The following is a 20,396-nucleotide window of genomic DNA, read 5'->3' as shown; positions in this document are numbered from 1 at the left end:
CCCTCCGGGAAACACTCCCCCCACCGTATCTCCGCCCAACCCCTGGCTCCTCATCAGGCAATTCCTCTGTTTGAGGAAGCTCCACGCGACTCCTTACAGCGATGTTATGTAGTATAGCGCACAGGACCACTATTTTACTTACCATCTCCGGCGAATACATGATGTCGCCACCAGTGCGGTGGAGCACACGAAAGCGTCCTTTAAGGACACCAATCGTGCGCTTCACCAGCTGTCTAGTGGCAGTAAGCGCGGAGTTAAATGCCGTCTGTGGTCCTGGCCTGGGCTTACCGTAAGGAGTCATGAGCCAGGGGGTGCAAGGATATCCACGGTCTCCTGTTTGATGATAAGAAAATATTTGAATTATAATCTTCTATTTATCATATATTATTGTTAGAAAAATGCAAAAACAACTCACCCAATAACCACATGTCTTGTCCGTGCCTCGATCTTAATCTCTGCCATATCCCTGATTGTCTAATTACATAGCCATCATGGGAGTTCCCCGGGAACTTCGCATTCAGGGACAGGATCTGGAGAGATGGCCCACAAACAACCATTACATTCAGAGAATGAAACAGTTTCCTGTTTCTATAAATTTCTTCATTATGTCTTGGTGGTACAATTGCTACATGTGTGCCATCCACAACCCCAATAACATATGGGAAGCGACTACCACCTTCCTCAAATTGCCGCTTCACCACATCTAGGGCCCCAACATCCAAAGGCATAGCAATAAATTGCTTCACACGCTTGATGAAAGCCTGGCAGACACGCCGCAGGACCTTACTGAATTGGCCCTGCGACATGCCAACCAGATCTCCCACAACATGCTGGTATGACCCAGTGGCAACAAAATGTAACACAGCAAGGAATTGTGTCAATGCTGGTATTGCTGTAGGATACCGAATGGAATGTTCAAGATCACTCTCTATTATGGAGAGAGTGTCTAGGATTAGATGAGGTGGCAGCCTGTATCTTCGCAAAACCACATCATCCGGCATCCCATAAAGGAGGACACGGGTACGGAAAATTGGTGGCCTAGCACGCCTCCGTTGCCTTGGTTGATGAGGAGCCGGTTGCGGTTGGAGGGCTTGCAGCGGTTGGGGTGGGAGTGGTTCCGTGGGTTGGGGTGGGAGGGCTTCAGCAGCCACATAATTGGACATCACCAACTTAAAATGAAGGTAAGAATATTATTAAAAATGAGTAAATTCAAAACACACATTGTCAGCCATAATCAAAGTAAAAGTGTATGGGTGTTAACTTACTCCAGGAGCATACGACATTTCTTCATTAATAAATGACGGGTCATAATTTCAAATTTGGAAAAAAAATAAAAAAATAAAATTAGCTAAGTATTTCCAACATACGTTAACATCACAATTCCAAAATATTAAAAGATTACAAACATACCCATATAATAATAACAGCAACAAAATATATTGTAACAACTAAGTAAGAATAATGTAAATGAGTTTTCGAATTAGAGACCCAAAAAATTGAAAAAGGTGGCCCTTTAGTAGGTATTAAAGCAAAGAACAGCCCTACTTTGATCAAAAAAATAACTTGGTAAAACAAAATTAAAAATCTACTACATACATTAATGTGAAAAAAAACATAAGATACACACTTTTTACACACACATACTCCAGGACACGCAGGGATAGGGTACTTACCTGCACAATAAATGCAAAAAAACTTCCTTCAGAAAATTCAACCAAGGAAAAAGGCTAATTAGCCCCAAACAAAATAAGGATACAAAATCCAAACAGTCACCTACAAGAGACACACAAGGAGGCTAAGAGATCATATAGACAATTACACAAAATACAAACACACACAGGGATAGGGTACTTACCTGCACAATAAATGCAAAAAAACTTCCTTCAGAAAATTCAACCAAGGAAAAAGGCTAATTGGCCCCAAACAATATAAGGATACAAAATCCAAACAGTCACCTACAAGAGACACACAAGGAGGCTAAGAGCACAAAAAAACTTGCTACAAAATATAACATACACACTGTAAAGGACAGGTAAGAAATAAAAAACATATGGCATACTAAAACATTTACATAACAAACAGATATCCTCCCAAATACAGAAACCCACCTCCATTGCACCACCATACATACTTGCCTTTAAAATTGACTAATGTAGGAATACTCACAAAATAAACTTCGCCAAAAAAGCGCACTACGCTCTACATGTTATAAGCTAATAAACGGACATCTGTATGCTTGACACTGCAAAAATACTCACTCTGCAAAGTACAACAAAAGACGAGCACCTTCTCTGAAAAAACACAGCAGCTACTTTCCTCATACACCCACTCACACAGCTTGCAAACCAGCCTCTTAAATAAGCAGTACAATCAGGCACACTATTAGCATAATTTACACCTGTGTGAATTTACACGCCGCACGCAGCTATAAAAACTTAAACACCTGTGCGTACAAAAATGTAATTACCAACATGACTACTCGTGAGTTTTTAGCAGCAGAGATGGACCGCTTGCAGCTGCAGCAGGCAGAATTGGCACAAAGACATATCGCATTGCAGCGGCGAATGCTGGAATCCGCCTCTGCGGATTCTGAAGAAGCAGGACTCAGTACTAGAGACATTCCAGCTTCTGATACCCAACAGTTAAGTGGGGTTACCCTTCCAGACACACATACTGGGCAAACTGAGGGAGATTCAGCATTAGCCACACAACAACAATATACAGAAGCTGCTAGTGACGAGGAAGATGGTGAGGAGCAACAGGACCAAAGCTCACAGGCTACTTCAAGACGTAAAAAAAGGCAGCCAGCATTCACTAAGAGGGAGTTGCGTGTTTTGGTCACGCAGGCCATGTCAAAAATACATAGAGGACCGAAAAACATGGGTGCTGCTACGAAAGAACGCATCTGGAGGGACATCACTCATTCTGTGAATGAAGTCGGCTCTATCGTCCGAACATCACAGGAAGTTAGACGACGGTAAGTGCATCTTGGCAGTTCATTATCTGTGCTAAGTATTCATCAAAAGGTAGTTACATGTGATGTTGTGTATAGCAAACAAAAGCAGAACATGTGTCCTATATATTATTACCAAAAATATTTATACTCTACCTTGCCCCTATTTTTCAAAACATATGTAGTTGGGCCGACTTCAAATCCCGCCTGAAGGGCAAGAGGGCTGCGGAGTGGAATGCCTCAAGGGCTACAGGTGGAGGACCAGCTGTCGCTGTGAAGTATACAGAGTTGGAGGCGATAGCGATGGACTCTGTGAGTTATGAGGAGGGGCAAGGAGTGTCTCATATGGACACGGACCTGCCTGAAATCCTGACGGCACATGACTTGCCAGGTAAGTTTACACACATATTTTATTTTGGAATTTTTATAAAATACAAAAGACTCATATTATTTTTTTCTACTCTTTTTCCCACACATTCTTCTATTTGCTTTGCACATAACACAGCACAGGGGGGTGATCAGGTCGAGTCACAGGAGGGTTATGTGGCTGAGGCTGAGGTGGAGGGACCTAGTGGCTCGGGTAGTGTGGGACCCCAAATCTCACCTATCCAGGTTCCAACTGGCCCCCCCACCCAACCCTCTGCTATCCCGGAGATCCTGCTTGAAATTGCTAGGTATGGTGAGAGCCTAAATGCATTTCAGGACAGGATGATCCGGGAGGTAAGCCAGATAGCTGACCGGCTCACTGAGCACAGAACCAGTGTGGAGCAAGGTGTGGCTCAACTCTGCCAAGGTCTGGCAGAGATCAGGCAGGGACAAGATCAACTTGCCTCCTCATTCCAAAGCCTTGCAAATAACATCTTGCAAGGGCTCCAGGCCATCGCTGTCTCCCTTGCCCACAGTGGCAGAGAGCCAGCCACATCGGCTCCCTCCCCTGCCCCTGCCCAGGAAGAAGATCCCACTGGGCAGGGCCCACGAAGATCGCTCTGCAGACCAAGCCAAGAAGAACAGCATCAGGCGAGGAAAAAAAGAAGAAAGTGATGTCTCTCCAGATGGGCAGCACCCATGTTTTACATGTTGTCTCTATGTATTTTTTGTGTAGGCTTGTGTGGCCAGAATGGCTAACTCCCTCTTAGTGAAATGTATTATTTGTTTTTTGAGATATTTGTAGCCTGTGAGCTTTTTTCCAAGTACACCAGAGCCATCTTCCTCATCCTAGTGTGCTGTGTATTGTGTGTGTGTGTGTGTGTGTGTGTGTGTGTGTGTGTGTGTGTGTGTGTGTGTGTGTGTGTGTGTGGTGGCTCATGAATCTTTCTCAGTTCCCAAAATATATTTGTCTGGCAGGGTGTTTACACCATATTATTTTTTTATTTAAAAAATATTATTTTGTCAGAAGCTGGAGTTTCCCTAGTACTGAGTTCTGCTATGTCATTTGTGTCAATGCCATCTGCTTGCTGCTTGGTCCATCTTTGCCTGTGATACTCACCTGTAGCCATGTTGTTTTGATCTCAAAATATATTACAGTAGTAATAAATTATTGTTAAAAAAAAAAAGTGTCCTTTATTTAAGTTAATGCATTATGTTAATCTTAGTCCTTGAAAGTTTAGCAAAGCAGATAGACACTTGGGGAACAAGGAAAAAAATTTTAAAAAACAAAACAAAAATGCATCTTGAAAAATGCAACAGGTTTGACTTGCAACACACTTTAATTGCCATATTACAAAAAAAGACACAACTCAGGTTTGGTATTACTATGGGCAACAGGACAGAAATTTAAACCTTGACAGATATTCAAAACAAATATAAAAGTTTTATGTTAAGTGTATGCTGCATTATGTTGGTCCTGATATTTGGGATATACAAAGGTAACATTTTATGTAGTTTAGATGTTGCTGATGTAGTTTATAAGTTTGGTTAATTTCAGTTGTTTGCATTTTGTAGTATTTAAAACATTAAAGAATGCACTTAACATAATTTAAAAAAAACAAAACTTGAACAAAAATAAAAGCCATATTTGGCAGCGTGACAGATTTATAGGTGCTTAGAATTGCTGTTTGAAGTACTTCAGCAGAGCAGTGTTTAGCAAGTAATTGGACAACAGATGAATGTGCTCTCCAATTAACTGGTAATTAGTGCATACACACTTGTAACACTAGTTCGCAAATGCAGAGTAACTGCAGACCTACTCGGCTGCTGCAGCAAGATAGCGAGGCTTTGCTATGTTAAGTTTCATTGCGAAAAAGCATTTTTGCGAAAAACACGCCTACTGCTAGTTGCATACTCCCACACTAGACGCCCACTTTCACGCCCATGTCGTCAGAATGCGAAGTCGCGCCTCTGTCACGCCTTCGCCACTCCCCGTTTTCGTTTCTGTGTTACGTGCAGTTTTCTTTGTTGTATTTCTGCACAAGTGTCGTATCGTTCTGCTCGCGCATGCGTATTTACGCTTTTGCGCATGCGCGTTTACTTGTTTTCGGGCCGTTTGCGATGCATCTCTGCGATCAACTCGGAATGAGGGCCATTGACCCAGTGATAATGAATACATATAAGGGGCATATTGTTGTATTATTGGGTCCTAGCTTTTGTATTCAGAAATGGGAGACTTCAAAAAATGTATGATCTCCCTGGTACATACATTTGGGAGATACTTTTATTAACCCACACAATTTATTTATTTATTATTTTTTTTTTGGGGGGGGGTTACCACAATTAATAATTGAAACATATGCCCTTTATAGACCTCACCTGCATAGAGCATTTGTAAGGCGCGCCTTAGTGGGCTTTGCACAGCCTCTTTATCAGTTATTATTTTTGGGATATCTCCTGAAAACAACCGTTTTCAGTTGTTAGAAACATAGGATTTTGGGGCAGATAAGAACCACTTGGTCCATCTAGTCTGCCCATTTTTAACCATATTGTTACCTCAAACCCTATTTGATCCTTTTTTTTTCTTTGTAAGGATATCCTTATTATCCCATGCATGTTTAAATTGTTCTACTGTCTATTGTCTACTACCTCTACCACCTATGATGGGAGGATATTCCACTTGTCCACTACACTTTTTGTGAAGTCACTTTTCCTCAAGTTTCCCCTGAACCTACCTCCCTCCAGCTTAAGTGCACGTCCTCGTGTTCCTTTGAAGAATGTTTCCCTCCTTGCCTTATTAAAACCCTTGGTATATTTTGGTGGTCAATTCGAGTTGATCGCAGCCAGCAACTTTTTGCTGCTGCTGCTGCGTTCAACTAGTCCACGCCCATGGGGGAGTGTATTTTAGCTTAGCAGGGCTGCGATCGCTTGTGCAGCCCTGCTAAGCTAAAAAAAATTCATGCAGAACAAGACTAGCCCTGGACATACTTACCCTGTGCGATGGTCTCAGCAATGCTGGAGCCGGCTTTGACGTCAGAAATCCGCCCTCCGTTCTCCTGGACACGCCTGCGTTTTCTTCACCACTCCCCGAAAACGGCAGCCAACGGTCTGGTGACGCCCAGTAACGCCTTTTTTCTGTCAATCTTCTTGCAGTCGCCTCTGCGACCGCTTTCTTCGTTGTTCGCGACATAACCTGGTGACCCCTGTCGCCGGGCAATGACGCACGTGCACAGTGCGGCCGCCATGCATTCCACATCCGTTCGCACCGCAGCGACAAACCGCTGTGTGCGAATGGGTCGGAATGACCCCCTTTGTGATGTAGGCCATGCATCATTTTAGTTGCCCTTCTTTGTACAGTCTCTAATATATTAATATCCTTCTGGAGATATGGTCTTCAGAGCTGGACCCAGTATTCCACATGAGGCCGTACCAATGACCTATACATTATTACTTATTTTTTTCTTATGCTGATTCCTCTCCCAATGCAACCCGATAGTTAGTAAATATGCCCCATAGTGCTTCATTGGGCAGGATGTACTAATGGGAGAATGTAGTCAAAACTATGAAAAAGAGGTTTGACCGCATTTCCCATATGCACAAAGATTTGGAAAGTGAAACTTTACAGAGTTTGTTCAGGGAACTTTTTTACCTTTTACCCCAAAATATATTTAGATACGCCAACGTTATCCCCTGGATTTGAAAGGAAGGAAATCATATATTATTGTGCATATATACTAGTTAGCACTGTTTACATGGCATTTCTGTGATACTGTGTGTGTGTGTGTGTGTGTGTGTATATATATATATATATATATATAGATCGATAGATAGATAGATAGACATTATTTTTTTTATTATTTTGCCTATTATTTTTAGGCAGTGAATGGGTTAATGAACACTTTCTCCCCAAAACACCAGAATGAATGTAAGAAAGATGGATGAGGGGGGAAGGGGGACACGACTTTTAGGAGACAGATGGTCACATCCTCACCTCAGTAATGTCAGTGGGAATTTCCCACTGTTATGTGGGCCACTGTCTGATCCTGCGGAATTCCGTCAGCGGTCAGCCACAGAACACTTCACGTTCTGTGTGTGGGTTGGCGGGCTGCGGGCAGGAGGACAGTACAGCGCAGGACGGGCGGGCGGGAGGGAGCACGGTGTGATGTCAGCATGTCACACCGCGGCCAGGAACACAGCACAGGGTGGCCAGGAGCGCAGGGCGGGCAGGAGGGAGCGCGGTGTGACATCAGCACGTCACATCGCGAGCCAGCCGATGCTGGACGGGGCTGTGTCTCGGCAGCACGACCATCCATTACCACCAGGAATTTCATTTTTACCCCATTTGGGGTCATTTACCCCTGTTCCCTGACCACTGGCCTAATAGAAGTCTACGGGCTTTTTCCAAATAGTTCCCTCCCAGTGTCCCCTGTGACCCATGCATGCATAGAAGTACTCCCGGGTCATAAACCCAGAAGTCCTTATATCACAAAGGACAACTCTTATTGGAAGAGCTGTCCTTTGTGATGCATCACATTTACTTGATACCACAGAGTCTCCCCCAGTGTTTGCCATGCTGCCGATCACTGCTGATTGGTCAGCACGGCAGGACCCCCCTCCAGCGGCTGCAGACAATAGCAGCCGCTGGGAAAGTGTAAACCACTTAACATCGCAATGTTACCGATGTTCCGATGCTACCGATCTTTGTGACCGATGTTCCGATGTTTGAGAAACTTTTTTTTTTAATTCTAATAAACTTTTATTTTTCTTCTTTTTATCTAAAATCATTTTGGATAGGGTTAAATTCATGTTCTTCACCTAATTCACTCATACAAAATCCTGACAATTTCTGAGCGGTTTTTGGGGAAAAAAATCATCAGTTAAGTTGTTAACAGGCATATTTATCAAAATTATTTATACAAAAGTAATGTGAAAAATGGGGTTTTCACACCCTTTTCACATTAATTTTGTATCAACTGAATTAACTAAAGGGCAACTGGAGGAGAATTCTCCTCCAAGCCCTTAAATTCAATGTTTTTTACTTTATCATCCAGATCACATTTCCCATACATGGGAAATGTGATCTGCCCGAATTTACTATAATGAAATTATAAAAAAATATCGCAGTGAGCCCAGAGATAATAACTGCTGGCAGTGAAGGCTGTTCTCGAATCTGGCCCCTGTGGTCAGCCATATGTGTTTGATGAACACAAAGGCTGATCACTGTGTAAAAAAAACAAAGTATTGTAATACTTACCTGTACTTTGGTGATTGGCGATCGCTGATTCGGTAAGGGCAGCCGGTCAGATGATCGCTGTGCCCCCGCTGTGACCCCCAATGCAGTAAAGTGATGCTGTGCATATATTTCTAAGATGTGTTTTTTAATGTAATAATGAACACTATAGGTGGCCTACAGCAATTGTTTGGAGCTGCTCACACATAAGGCAGGTTGGGGAGCTATGAAGCCGGAGAATTCTTGAGAGATGTAATCACTCCAATTGTGCACTTTGAAATAGGCCCTTATTCTTCAGCCAGTTTTCTGTGCTAATCTAGGTCTCCGTTCTTAGGCCTGAGAGAATATAACGCAAGGAGAAACTAGGACTTGTAGCCCTTAGGGAGACAACCACCAGAGGACAATGACAAGTAACCAGGATAATTGTTTTTACCTACTCCTGCCACAGTAATAGAAGCCTTATAACCATTACTTCCAAACCAATACGTGACATTGCTATTACCCAAATTGCACATTCTTCCATTCTAGATACGGGGGGGGGGGGGGGGTAATTCTGAGTTGATCGCAGCAGCAAGTTTGTTAGCAATTGGGGAAAACCATGTGCATTGCAGGGCAGGGGGGGGGGCAGATATAACATGTGCAGAGAGAGTTATATTTGGGTGAGTTATTCTATTTCTGTGCAGGGTAAATATTGGCTGCTTTATTTTTACACTGCAATTTAGATTTCAGTTTGAATACACCCCACCCAAATCTAACTCTCTCTGCACATGTAATATCTGTCCCCCCCTGCAGTGCACATGGTTTTGCCCAACTGCTAACAAACTTGCTGCTGCGATCAGCTCAGAATTACCCCCCATGGAGTTGTTGTTACATACTTATTATCTTAATATCAAATAACATTTAGATGCATTAGACCCACTGGAATCTTTAAATCTCACCTTGATACATTTTTTGAAAGACAAAACTGGAAAAGACAAGATAAAATATATGCCTGTTTCTGACCATTTGACTCCCTAAGGCAGTGGTTTTCAAACTTTTTAGAATCACAGCGCCCTAGAATATCCAAAAAAATTTCACAGCACCCCTAGGCCAAAAATTTCTTATTGAGAAATTTAGAAAGAAATATTACATTAAGTAGATCGCATTTATATGTCATCATTAGGGTCAGTTGTGTGGTGAGGGACAAGATTTGCTTCTGTTTGGCCACACAGTGCCGTAACTAGGTGTGTGCCAATGGTGCCTTGCCCACAGCGCACATGCACTGAAGGCGCACTATCGGCAGGCAGCACCTCCACCCCCCCACCCCCCGCCCGGCCGCCCGGCAGCAGCATTCGCTATAAGAGTCCAGCGCCGTCTCTCTTGGTCCCTGAGCGCCTCTCCACCCCCCCCCCCCCCCGCAAGACGCGCTGTCAGGCCTCCGCCGGCGCCTGTCTCCCGCCCGCGCCGCTGCCTCTGCAGGCACTCGCGCATGCAGGGGGGGGGGGGTTTCCGGGAGCGCAGGAATAACGGGTCTGAGCTGGCTCCTTGTACGCGTGCTGGGCCCGGCTGGCTGCCTGCCTGAAGGGGAGCTGCAGCGCACAGCCCCGGCTCTCAGGCATTCTCGGGCCGGGCTGCCTGGGTGCAGAGTGATCGTCTAATGAGAGACTGATCTACGCTCTACAGGTATGTGACGGGGAGGGGGTGGGGGCGCCGCGGAGAGGGGGAAGAGGGGGCTTTAATGATGCTGGCCGGTGATCCGAGGGGGGAGGAGGTGCGTCAGCGTTTCTAGAAAGTTATGGTGGCTCCAGGCTGATGCATAATGGCTGTTTTTCTTAATGTGAAGAGGTGTGTGTGTGTGTGTGTGTGTGTGTGTGTGTGTGTGTGTGTGTGTGTGTATATAGTATGAGTGTGTTGGCTATATAGATACTGTGGCCAGTATTTACTAAAAATCCGAGTTTGGCCGATTTGTGTTTTTTTTTCTAAGTCCCAATCCAGGAATTCACTAAGCACCAATCTCGGCAGTGTCTGGTCTATTTGTAATGGTTTGAATGACAACGTTCCGAAATACGAATGAATAGACCATCGGTCAAACGCGGCTGTTATTTCATAGAATACGGGAATTCACTGTTCATTCGTATTTGGGTGTTAGTCTCTGAGTGCTCAAATGCGGTCGTATTTTTTTGCGATTCGTTAAAAAAAGCGGCAAAAAATGAGACCTGCTTTTTTCAGTCGTGTTTACATGTGTTGCAAATAAAAATTCACTCACACCTGAATTAGGATGCCTATAAAAGGATGTTAGACCCATTTCAATACACCTACACTCAGAAATGGCAGCAGGACTGTGGGCCAGTGATCTTTTGTGTGCTGTGGGATTCCTCAGACTCAGACATTAGCCTGTAAGTACCCAGGGCCAAGAAACTGAACATGGTCAGCAGGTTGTACAGGTTCCGCGGAGGCTGCACAGGCCTCGTTTTTTTAGGGGGCGTTTAAACTTGAACGCATTGTCCGATGATAAGGTCATACAGATGTTCCGTCTAAATCGTAACAACATTTTCCGTCTGTATGACCTTGTCAAACTGGGCCTAGACCCTGAGACAGCACGCTCTCGCCCTGTCACAGGCCTGCACAAACTCCTGGATGTGTTGCACTTTATGGCTACTGGCAGCTTTCAGGCTGTGTTTGGGGATGTCATAGGAATCTCACAGCCCTCATTTTCAAGAATCTTAACACAGGTGATGTATACCTAACGACCTCTTCTGTTTTGTGTTTGTTTTAATTTCTCGGTGGCCAATTCTGTCCTAAAATCTCATGTTTATTGTTCTTTAAAATGTTCACACAGGTGTTGGCTGTTTTGCAGCCCCACATCGAGGCCTCAATCTGCTTCCCTACCCAGGAGTCTCAGTGGCATGCCGTCAGGGTAGATTTCTATGAGCTGGCTGGCATGCCCAATGTGCTTGGAGCCATAGATTGCACACACATTCAGCTGAGACCACCTAGGGGCAGGCAGCACATATATACAAACCGCCATTTCGAACACTCCACAAATGTGCAGGTGGTTTGTGATGCAAATCTCAAAATAATGAGTGTTGTTGCTGGTTACCCTGGGGGCTGCCATGACTCCTTCATCCTCAGTCAGTCATCCCTCTTTGATAAGTTTGAGGACGGACAAATGCCAGATGGATGGCTGCTGGGTATGTAATTTGATATGTGTAGGCCTGCGTATACTTTGTCCAAATACAGGTGCAGATGTATTAACCTGTAAAAGGCATAAGGAATTGAGAAACCAGTGATCTGTGCAAGGTGATAAAGGCACTAGCCAATCTGCTCCAATATGTAAATTAACATTTAGGAACAGATTGTCTGCTGCCTTTATTACCTTGCACATATCACTGGTTTTTCACTTCCTTATGCCTTCTACAGGTTAATACATCTGCCCCACAGTGTGTTACTTATGTGTTGCTGTATCTTAACATGAATCACGTTACTATATCTGTCTTTTAGGTGATGGAGGATTTGGCTGTTTCTCTTGGCTTCTAACTCCATTGTCCCGACCTGATACCCCTGCTGAACACAATTACAATCATGCACATAAGTCCACGCGGAATGTGATAGAAAGATGTTTTGGTGTGCTGAAATCTAGGTTTCGGTGTCTGGATAAGTCTGGTGGCCTTTTGTTGTATAGTCCCTCCAAGGTGACTCAAATTGTGTTCTGCTGCTGCTTTCTTCATAACATGTGTTTGCAACAACATCTGCCACATGTTGAGAAGGAGGAGGAGGAGGAAGAAAGCAGCCAGCAAGCAGAGGAATTAGAGACATCTGGTGATACTTGGAGTACTGATGTAGGGAGGCAGGTTAGGCAACAGATCATCAATCGCTATTTCTAAGGTAAGCTTGGTTTGCTTATTTCATTTGTTGTGTATTCATAAATAGATGTTTTGCCTTTTTTACCAAAATCCATTACTCAGAATGTGTCTGTCTCCTTGACACATACAAACATACCCTCGCTATATGAAAAACAAATGTCGCATGTGTATTGTGTGTATTTTTAATCTCAAAACAACAGATTATGAGTGGCATGCATTAAGTCTGGATAAGTGATCGTAAACTTGCAGTGCTAATTTCTTACAAGCCCACATCATCCATTTAATATTTCACTTTATCATTGTGTGTTACGTCCTAATGCACAGGTTCACAAACTCGGCCCTCAGGACCACACACAGTGCATGTTTTTCTCGTAACCCAGTAGAAGCACAGGTGTATGAATTACTCACAGACATATGTTAAAAGGTTCACAGGTGGAGCTAATTATGTCACTTGTGATTCTGTGAGGAGACCTGCAAAACATGCACTGTGTGGGTTCCTGAGGGCCGAGTTTGAGAACCTGTGTTCCCAAAAAACACTCCTCAACATATAATATGTTAGCCTTGAGGAATACATGTGTCCCTATGTGTGATGCACCATCATATTTAAGACTCACAAACTTACTGTAATCAGGAATAATTTATTTCCTAATGTTTGATGCTGTAAACTTGATGATGTGTAAGTTAATACACAGTTTGCCACACATATACATTAATATACACTGTTTTTGTTTTTTGTTGTAAAAGTACATATTTGTTTGTTTCAGCATCATGTGTAAAAACATGCTTAATAATTTTTTACACACACAAACATGTCCCAACAATACTGACATTCATTTGGACAATATTTTTCAAACAAAACAAAGGCAACATATTACAAGCTTTTTACGCAACTCAATTGTGTTCTTCTTGTAATGTTGTATAGATAAGATAGCTAAGATATGTATCACTAACATTGTAATTTGGATTGTCTGCAGGCAAAGAGAATGATTGGAATCTAGAAAGAGTAATGATTAGAAAAAAATCAAGTGGTCATTTTACTTCCTGCTAAAGACATTCTGCCTGGCTGGCAACCATTGTATCTGCAGGCAAAGAGAATGATTGGAATCTAGAAAGAGTAATGATTAGAAAAAAATCAAGTGGTCAGTTTACTTCCTGCTAACATGTATGTGTGGCTCCATCAACATTTCCCTCCTCCAATACCAAAAAAAATGTTAATGAATAAATGTGCGTACTAAAATTTTTTTTTTTTGGCCCACTTATAATTAATGATGTTGAAAAAAGGGGCAAGGAGCTAAGTGTTATATTTTTTAAGCAACAAAAACACTTGCTAACTATTTTGAGTTACTTATCACAAATGTCTAACTTGTTTTTTTTCACGTTTTTTTGGGTGGCTGCTTGTCCTGCCCTTTGCCTTTAGCACTGTCATGTTGTCGTGCTCTGGTGGACCGTCTTGGTGGTGATGAGACTGGCGTGATATTTGGAGTAGTCGTACCAGAACTGCTGCTTGTTTGCTGTTGGTGCATGCATCTGAGTGTTTCATTCAGGTTAGTGAGGGTGGCATTGAGTTCACGTGTAGCAGCATTTTGATTGTCTACTATTCGGAATAAACTTTCATTAATCTTTTGATTGTTTTGAAAAATGCTCATATAACTTTGCTGTTGTCTGTCCTGTTCTTCCATTATGCGCTGTAAATTGCCCATGACCTGTGTAATGTCTGTACGCATGAGTTCCATGGTATTCCCTATTCTGGTTGTTTGTTCATTTTGTCTACTCAGATTTCTTGATATTCTTCTGAGGTGAGATGGTAGGCTTGCAAACATTTGTTTCTGCTTATGCAGGCAATCTTCATTAGTGGCCTGCTGTCTAGCCCAAATAGTCCAAAACACCTGATCAGGGCCTTGTGTTCCTGGTGTTGTTGGGCTGTGTTGTGGTGGGGGTGGTGTGCTTTGCTGTGGTGGTGTACTCACAGGTGCTGGGGGGCTCATTCCTTGCATTAATGGCTGCATTTCTAAGATGTTTGTCTCCTCCATGTCACTGTGTTGGTGTTGTTGCGGAGGGATGCTGTTCCCAGGACTCGAAGCTGAAATGTTAAACAAATCTCCGTTAGCTATCCATATGTTTGTGAAATGATAAAAAATCACTACACATGGAACACATGTCATTCACTGTTGCTTTCAACTATTCTGGCTAGCAACATCATCACTCATAGCTTAAATACATACATATGCCTGTTTGAGGCAAATGTGTCTGGTTACTTAATTGTGAAAGCAAACACTTTAGTTTTATTGTAGCTCACACATACTCCACCATAAAAACACATTGGAATACATAATGTGTTACCTTATAGCTTTGTTCAAACAAACATAGTAATGTTTTTATATGTATTTTGCAATGTTACCTCAAGCACACATGTGAATTTTGGAAAAACAACCTTACTTTTTGCAAACAAACCAACATGATTTTTTGTTGCAGCATCTTACACCCAATGTCATACTGTATGGCTCAAGTGGACATACATATCTTTACTGGATGTGGACAAGACCATTTAGCTTGGATTCCATTTCAGCTTTTACTTACTGTGGCAAGTATTTTAGTTTTGGATGTGTTTTGACTTAATGCGGTTATGACTGATTTTGATTATGTTCTGACATTTTACACATTTTTTTCAGTTTGATACTCACAATCAAGATGAGGGGAGTGTGGATGACGTCTTGGAGGTGTGTCCAAAATTTGGAGTGGGGGTACAGAACATACGGACGATAATCTTCGTGGCGGGGTAGCCTGCTGTGTTTGTGCCGGGACATACGACCTTGCTTTCTTTTTGGCCACAGGTTTTTTGTGGTGATGTCTTACAGAAGTGCCACTTCTGCTGCTCCATGCTTCTTTTGATGGACCTTTTAATGAAAGTGCAATTTTGTTATGGCCATTCCTTTACAAGCATACCCTATACTACAATGGACACTTTACCTGCTTCCGCAGCGTCATCATCATCAGATGTGATAGGAGTTACTGGCCGACGAGTAGTACTGTTTTTTTCAGACACTGTATAAAATGAATTATATAAAAAAATCATGCTATTGTGTATACATCCACCCATTATGCTTATAAACATTTATTCTTTTAGAAATGCGTGGTTTTTAATTAAAACAAACTTAAGGACCAGAAATAAAAAAAAAAAAAAAAAACAATGACCAAAACACATATGCACTATGTCAACATCAACACAGGAAAACATGTACAGGACACTGACATAGGCCACAAGTTGAAGAAAAGGTTTAAAAAACAACACACAACTTCATTTTGTATTGGAAGGAAAAATATTACAGATGCAATATATAATTTGCTCTGTGATGTGGCACTCCAAAGACACATTACCACTATATGAGCAAAAACAAAATGCAGCAATTTATAAAAAAATTACACTGCAGTGTGGTGTCACGGTACAAATACAAGCAAAAAAAAAATAAAAAAAAATATTGTTTTTAAAATTAAATAATTAACATTATCTAAAGATGACATTAAACATGTAAGTGGTTTCCAAACCACTTTCCAGTACTCCAGCCTCTAACATGACAACCACTTTTTAAAAAAAATTCCACATGGATCACTTAAATATAAAACATAGTCACAACTTATTTTTTTTTAAACGCCCAAAAGGAAAACATTATTGCAGGACAATTCAGAGACACACCAAGTCCAAACTACACATGCAAAATATCTGTCTGAAAAACACATGACATACAATAAAGTAAGATGTTACATTGGCTTTTATATAAAACATTAACCAAAACAATGTATTTGCTGACACACACTTGAAGATGGGAGTAATATGCAACGTCACATGACACAAAAAAAAAAAAATGTAAATGCAAATACACATACTCACCATTCTTCCTGGGCCTATCTGAATCCCGGACATGAGTTGCAGAGACAACTTCTGGAGGTATTACACTCCGCATGGGCTCCTCATACTCCAGATAACTTGCAATATAGGGCTGTCCACCACCGGTTTTCCGAGCCGACTTGGCCTCCTTGGCCATTTTGGACTTGACACGTCGCTTTATGTCATAGTACCATTTGCGGCACGTGTCCTCCGTCCGCTTGACCACCCCCTCACTATTGACAGCAGCAACTACTTTCGCCCACAACACCGTCTTCCTCCGTGTTGGCACCTTGGCAGACTCAGGGCCAAATATCTGCCTCTGATACTTCATCAGTTCATGCACCAATGCCACATTTTCTGCAAAACTAAACTTAACATTCCGCCCAGTCTTAGTAGTGGTGCGTGGCTGCGGAGCACTCTGACTGTCACTATCACTTGAGGCTGCTGCAGCAACCTCCTCCACCTCCTCCACCTCACTAACACTCACCTATTCCACCTGACCAACCTCCTCCCCCTCACTCACACCCTCCACCTCTGAGTCACACATAATTGTGTGTCTAAACAGTTAACACAGGAAAAAAAAAGACAAACAACACACTCCTCCACTACCACTACACAACTCACACACACACACACACACACTGACAAGGGACTATAAAGAAAAATAACTTGGACTAAAAATGAGACAAAACCACAAAATACAAGACAACAAGAATGACAAGACGACTTTCAAACACAATACCACACTCAGAAATCACTACCACCACTCCTCTTAAAACCACAAATTCACCTACCTCCACAACACAACCTCCCTCCTCCTCACCACTAACTAAACCCACGAGGTGCGGACGGTTTGGGGCGTATTTATATGGTTGCGCACAGACACTCCTACCATCTGAAACACAACCAATCACGAACGGGGATAAAAATCGAAACTGAAAGTGAAAATGCGGCCGCGGGGAAAAAAAAACCCCTGCCGCGTTTAACTTAGGAAAAAAACAGCAAATACAACAAAAGCACGTATGCAAACGACAATGACGGCCGTAAATGCGCCAAAAAAAACCCGACTGGCATCGACATCAGAAAACACGAAAACCATAAAGTCGACTGCTTCGTAACTTTGCGTATATGGATTCAAAAAGTTGCATGAAAATGCACCCGATACAAAACGAGTTTATACACTACACAAACCGACTCAAACACGAATATTAGTAAATATTGCCCTGTGTGTCTTTGTGTATGTGTGTGTATGCTACTGTGTGTGTGTGTGTGTGTGTGTGTGTGTGTGTGTGTCTACTGTATGTATGCTGTGTATGTGTGTGTGTTTATATGTATGCTGTGTGTATAGAGTATGCATGTTGTGTGTATGTATGCTATATGTGTGTTTGCAAGTATAGTGTGTTTGTGTGTGTATGTATATGTGTGTATATATAATATATATACACACACCAACCAGGCAACATGCCATTATGTGGATTCATTATTAAAAGCTCCTAGACATGCCATTTTCTGCAGATATATATATATATATATATATATATATACATACACACACACACACACACACACACACACACACACACACACATCCCTGTTAGTCCGGCTCTCCCAATACTGAGCAGCAATAGCACTGGGTGCCTGTACAGTCGATTTACAACAAACTCAGATGGTACGGCACTACTAGTGGCTAATAACACACATGAAGGCGGCAGCTATAGGCAACGTTTCAGTGCCTTTATTGTGGACCTGATGAAAATGCCACAATAAAGGCACTGAAATATTGCCTATAGCTGCCGCCTTCATGTGTGTTATTAGCCACTAGGAGTGCCGTACCATCTGGGTTTGCTAGATAGATAGATAGATAGAGATATATATATATCAGTGGCGTGCGGTGAGGTCAGTGGCTGGGGAGGCACAATCAGCTAACATCCCCCCCCCCATAGAGGGGGGGGGGGAAAGCGTAGCCCCCCCCTTTATTCGTAAAACCAGCACCAGGCAGAACCAGCCAGGGGGGATAATGCCATAGCAGGGGAGATACTCGGTATGGGGTCCCCCTGCCATAGCATAAATCTACCCCCCCCCCCAAGCTAGTCAGCCCAGGGATGGAATTCCTCGGAAGTGGGGACCCCAAAAAATAAACATGGGGTCCCCCTCCCGAGCAGTAACCAGCACTGGGCTGATAGCCCAGTACTATGCCCCGCACCCCTGGTGGTGGTCGGTGCGGGGTTCATTGTTAAAATTGTTCTTTACAGGTGGCCTACAGCAGTGACGTGCGGTGAGGTCAATGGCTGGGGAGGCACTGGTCGGTGTGGGTGGGGCAGGAGAAAGGGGTGACAGGGCCCGCACAGAAGTGACAGGGCCAAATCAGAAATGACAGGGACAGTAGAGTGGGGAAGAACAGAAAGGACGGGACCAAGATAGAGATCCAAGATAGAGGTGACAGGGACAGGACCAGGACATCGTGAAAGGGTCAGGACAGAGGGGACAGGATAGAGTGGTGACAGGGCCAGGACAGACATGACAGGGACAAGATAGATGTGACAGAGGCAGAACCATGACAGGGGGACCAGAACAGAGGGGACAGGGCCAGAACAAAGGGATAGGAGAGAGGGTTAACAGTACCAGGACAGAGGTGACCGGGTCAGGACAGGGATGGCAGGGCCAGGATAGAGGGGACTGGACAGGGGTGGCAGGGCCAGGATAGAGGGGACTGGACAGGGGTGGCAGGGCCAAGATAGAGGGGACAAGACAGGGGTGACAGGGCCAGGATAGAGGGGACAAGACAGGGGTGGCAGGGCCAGGATAGAGGGGACAAGACAGGGGTGGCAGGGCCAGGATAGAGGGGACAAGACAGGGGAGGCAGGGCCAGGATAGAGGGGACAAGACAGGGGTGGCAGGGCCAGGATAGAGGGGACAGGACAAGTGTGACAGGGACAAGTGAGAGGGGAGACAGGGCCAGCACATGGGTGACAAGAGAGAGCGGAGACAGGACCAGGACACAACCCTGAATTCAGCACTGACATGAGAGTGACATCACTCAATCAAAAGTGATGAGAAATATTCAATGCCCCCTTCCTTCCTCAGCTCCTGCCCCATCCCATCCCCCCCTCCCCCCTCCCAACTCCCTTAGGGCTTGAACTTACAGTAAAAGAAGTTCACTCCCATCCACAGAGACAGTCACAATACCTTCCCCTCTGCAAGCCTGTCCTATTCTGGCTCCTCTGTCAGCTAGGACTGACATCCCCTTCCATAGCATCAGTTCACAAGGGAAGGAGCGCTGATGATGATGATCGGCGCTCCACTTCTGCAGCACGAAGAAGGACACAGAATGGGCAGCAGGGGCGGACACGGAGCGGGTGAGCCGGAGGATCACGGAGCAGGGGAGGACACAGAGCGGAGGCAGCAGGGGAGGACACAGAATGCGGGAGCGGAGGCAGCAGGGGAGGACACAGAGCGGGTGAGCCGGGGAGGACACGGAGCGGGGGAGCGGAGGCAGCAGGGGCGGACATAGAGCGGGTGAGCCGGAGGAGCAGGGGAGGACACGGAGCGGGGGAGCAGGGGAGGACACAGAATGGGGGAGCATGAGGATATAGGGACCGCGCAGCCGAGCCCCACCAAAGTAGTTATGTATGGGCGGATGCAGAGGGGCTGGTCAGCAGAAACCAGTCCATCCAATCAGGGCAGATCAGACAGCAGTGTGTCACGCCCCCTCATAACTGAAAACATCCTAACTGAAATTCTTCCGTAGGAACCTTCTTAGATTCACACCAAGACACATTTTCTCCAAATACGGTGGTAATGTTTAGACGTTACTCCTTTCCTGGCCTGAACAAGAGTGGGGATGACCTCCTCGGGAATACCCGTTCGGGCTAAGATCCGGCGTTCAACCTCCAAGCCGTCAAACAAAGTCGCGGTAAGTCTTGGAACACGCACGGCCCCTGCTGTAACAGATCCTCCTTCAGAGGAAGAGGCCAAGGATCTCCTATGAGTAATTCCGGAAGATCCGGATACCAAGCCCTTCTTGGCCAGTCTGGAACAATGAGGATCACTTGAACCTTTGTTCTTCTTATGATCTTTATCACTTTTGGAATGAGTGGAAGCGGAGGAAACACGTACACTGAC

The 20,396-nt window shown here is 44.1% G+C and overlaps 1 protein-coding gene across 1 annotated transcript in view; it reads left to right on the top strand.

Annotated features, from left to right (window-relative positions):
• LOC134928790 (NELL2-interacting cell ontogeny regulator 1-like) overlaps positions 1-20,396 on the top strand; it is a 150,488-nt gene that overhangs the window by 93,517 nt on the left and 36,575 nt on the right. The window lies entirely within an intron of this gene.

The sequence above is a fragment of the Pseudophryne corroboree genome, chromosome 1, assembly GCF_028390025.1.
Source record: "Pseudophryne corroboree isolate aPseCor3 chromosome 1, aPseCor3.hap2, whole genome shotgun sequence".
Taxonomy (NCBI): domain Eukaryota; kingdom Metazoa; phylum Chordata; class Amphibia; order Anura; family Myobatrachidae; genus Pseudophryne; species Pseudophryne corroboree.
This window is presented reverse-complemented; position numbering and strand designations above follow the sequence as displayed.